The sequence below is a fragment of the Diaphorina citri genome, unplaced genomic scaffold (assembly GCF_000475195.1).
Source record: "Diaphorina citri unplaced genomic scaffold, Diaci psyllid genome assembly version 1.1 scaffold461, whole genome shotgun sequence".
NCBI lineage: Eukaryota > Metazoa > Arthropoda > Insecta > Hemiptera > Psyllidae > Diaphorina > Diaphorina citri.
In genome coordinates, this window is record NW_007377896.1 from 8,521 (window position 1) to 12,780 (window position 4,260).

Here is a 4,260-nt window from a genome sequence, read left to right on the forward strand (position 1 = left end):
GGAATATCAGACTTTATTTTTAGGGAGATTCGATGAATGAGGAATAATTAGAAAAAAGGAGAAGAGAAGAAAGAATGAGGTTAAGGAAAAGGAGAAATGCTTATTTTCAGGGGTTCATGGAATATCAGACGAATAATAAGTAAAGGAAAAGAAAAGAACATGAATGGAAAGGAAAAAGAGAGCCAGTATGGATAAGAAGAGCTTTGGAAAAGAAAAGGGAGAAGACATTATTGGATGTGACAAGTCAATATTAAAATCTAATGAAGTGGAGAGTTGTGTGGGTGGTGAGACTAGACTACTAGAGTGTGGAATGAAAATTGTTCATTGAGGAGAAAGAAAGCGTGGGTAGATTATAATATATGTAGGTAGCTATATAATAGAAAGCAAAAAGTAGGTAAAGATGTTTGAGCAGTCCGCATACAGGCCATAATTCCTTAACTTTCTAAATCCAACCACTCACCCTCAGACCCCGCGAACAAAATCGCCACATCCGCAAACATAATCGCGAAATCCGCGAACATAATCGCGAAATCCACGAACATAATCGCGAAATCCGCGAACATAATCGCAAAATCCGCGAACAAAATCGCCAAATCCGCGAACAAAATCGCCAAATCCGCGAACATAATCGCCAAACCCGCGAACATAATCGCCAAATCCGCGAACAAAATCGCGAATCACGCGACATAAATCGCGAAATCCGCGCAACAAACATCGCAATCGCGAACATAATCGCCAACCGCGAACATAATCGCCAAATCCGCGAACAAAAATCGCCAAAATCCGCGAACAAATCGCCAAATCCGCGAACATAATCGCGAAATACGCGAACATAATTAATCCGCGAACATAATCGCCAAATCCGCGAACATAATCACGAAATCCGGGAACATAATCGTGAAATCCGCGAACAAAATCGCGAAATCCGCGAACATTATCGCGAAATCCGCGAACATAATCGCGAAATCACATAGGTACGATATGTACGATAGGTGATAGGTAACATACCTATTATTAAAAACAGATAAACAAAATACCGTCGAACCTGGATAAACGAGAATCCAAGGGACCAGCTCATTTTTTCGTTTAAGGCGGTTTAATACAACATTTTCTCGTTTATTAAGGTTTAGCAAAGTGAAAGAGCAAACTGTTGAAAGCATGACAAATCTAAACAAGTTAAGAACAAATTCTGATTTATAGAGGTACGCCTAATTTAAAGTTAAAAAAACGCGTCCCGAATTTTTTCTGGGACAAAAACGAAAATTCGGGACAAAACGCCCCAAAATGAAAAACTGAACGGGACGCCGGGACACCCCCTGAAATTCGGGACTGTCCCGGCCAATTCGGGACGTTTGGCAAGCCTAGTCAGACCATCTGAGAGACCTGGGTCTGCAGCTTTTTCCACCACACACGTTCCGACGTTCTGAAAGACCTAGGTCTGTCTGTCAGACGGTCCCCTAGGTCTGTCAGACCATCTGAGAATCCTGGGTCTGCAGCTTATAACTTTTCTTTCCTTAGCATTGGAATTGGAACACCTTCGACTTTGACACAATACCTACTACCTGCCCACACTTTCTCAAATTCGCAATTTCCTCTCTTGGTTACCATGACAACTCGATTTGCACTCACACCTTTCTATTAAATTCTAACTCACTCCTTTTATGATACCTACTACCTGCCCACACTTTCTCAAATTCGCAATTTCCTCTCTTGGTTACCATGACAACTCGATTTGCACTCACACCTTTCTATCAAATTCTAACTCACTCCTTTTATATCAAATTTAAACTCACTCTTTTACTTTTCTTTTGTGTTCTTTCTATTGTTTCGTTAGATCAAATTAACGCGAACTTTCTTCTCCAATTATGTACGTAGAAATGAGCGGAAAATAAAAGAGATTCGAGAAGAATAAGAAGGAACAAATTTAAACTCACTCTTTTACTTTTCTTTTGTGTTCTTTCTATTGTTTTGTTAAATCAAATTAACGCGAACTTTCTTCTCCAATTACGTAGAAATGAGCGGAATATAAAAGAGATTCGAGAAGAATAAGAAGGAGGGATGAGAAAGAAAACTATTGTACAAGTAGGTACCTAAAAAGTACTTGAACAAAAGTAATCATATACAATTTATTGTAAGTACAAGTAGAATGTACAATAATTTCAAGTAAATTTGTACCATAAAGTTTTGAATAACTTTTGGGGGCATATGACCGCACAAACTTTTGTAAAGCTTCAAAGGTCATTGACTTTGAAATCTTTGAATTTTGAGAACAATAATAGACAGAATATTATGTACCTACTTCTTCTCAAGAACAGGATTCGTCTGAAAATAACGGTGCTTATTTATACTGCTCGAATAGGACTGAAAAGTCCGTTTACCCCAGCAGTATGCTACTTATCAGGGCCATATTTAGAGGGGTATCCTGGTAAATAATAAATAAATTGTAGGTACCTACTTGTACCTTGTACTTGTAAAATACTTATTGAGACGTGCTTTTGTATGTAAAAAATTACACACGTAAACGATTACGTGGCATTTGGTTTTGCTAAGGTACTATAGGTTTAAATGCCGATTCCATAGATCAATATATTTTTCATGTTTTGATACTCGTATGTATAGGTACCTACCTTATTTACACTGTCGGTTAAGACTAATGCCAACCGTTTAAAAAGGCCTCATATACCTACTACTCGTATATTTTATGGCAATGTTCTTTACGATTCCTATACCTATGATGTTAAAACTATGTGAACTTGGGACTCAATGTTGAAATGGTGTCCTGTATGCAAACGGAGAGAGTTAAAAACGGCCAGAAGTTGACAAACAAGAGGTTGACTTGCCTGTAGACCCAGAGGTAAATGTACTTGGTCAAATGGTCATGTGACCATTCTAATCTAAGGACAACAGATTGGACCATTACCAAGTCTGATCTAGATAGGAACCTGGTCTCAGAATCAAGTACTGAATTTTCAATAGTAGTATAACTGTATGCAAACGGAGAGAGTTAAAAACGGCCAGAAGTTGACAAACAAGAGGTTGACTTGCCTGCACACCCAGAGGTAAATGTACTTGATCAAATGGTCATGTGACCATTCTAATCTAAGGACAACAGATTGGACCATTACCAAGTCTGATCTAGATAGGAACCTGGTCTCAGAATCAAGTACTGAATTTTCAATAGTAGTATAACTGTTTTATCTTCTGAAGAAATCAAAGACAGGACCTACTTACCTGGTAAGATGGTATAGCCACACCCCTTCTTTTCGTAATCACGAGTCTTAGACACCCTAAGATAGTTTTTAGCCACACCCCTCCTTTTCGTAATCACAAGTCCTAGACACCCTTAGATAGTTTGGTCTATAGGTCTATGTACTTGTGTGCCACACCCCTCCTTTTCGTAATCACAAGTCCTAGACACCCTTAGATAGTTTGGTCTATAGGTCTATGTACTTGTGTGCTATCAGTAATAAGTATAGGTATTTATCTACTTGATTATTCCTGGCAAATAAATCAGCAACTCCCTTATTCGGACTTTATCCCTGACACAGATTCTGCATATTGTTTAAGCACGAGTATCGAGTTTAGAGTTATGCATGTATAGTTGTATACATATTGTACCATCTTGAATTCCCACGTGCTTCACTCTCAATACTTTTGTCAAAGTTTTAGTCATAGCTTTGTCTGATGTAGTTTTCAATGCTATTGGAAAACTTGGACACAGAGAGATTACGAAACCCTTTTCAAATCTTGGTGATGGGACTTTAAGAATTCTATCTTAGACAATAAATCAGCAACTCCCTTATTCGGACTTTATCCCTGACACAGATTCTGCATATTGTTTAAGCACGAGTATCGAGTTTAGAGTTATGTATGTATAGTAGTATATACATATTGTACCATCTTGAATTCCCACGTGCTTCACTCTCAATACTTTTGTCAAAGTTTTAGTCAAAGCTTTGTCTGATGTAGTTTTCAATGCTATTGGAAAACTTGGACACAGAGAGATTACGAAACCCTTTTCAAATCCTGGTGATGGGTCTTTAAGAATTCTATCTTAGACCATGTAGGAAACAAAGGAAAGATTTTGTTGGTGGATGTGTCATTTTGCCCAAACCCTCTAAATTTCCCTGTGTGAGATAGGATAGGACAGGAGAAGATAGGGTGAGAGACAAGAAGTAAAAGGTAGTGAAAGAGAGAAATGAGCAAGATACATATATGGTGAGAATACACACCCAGTAAAAATATGATTCAAAGTTACAA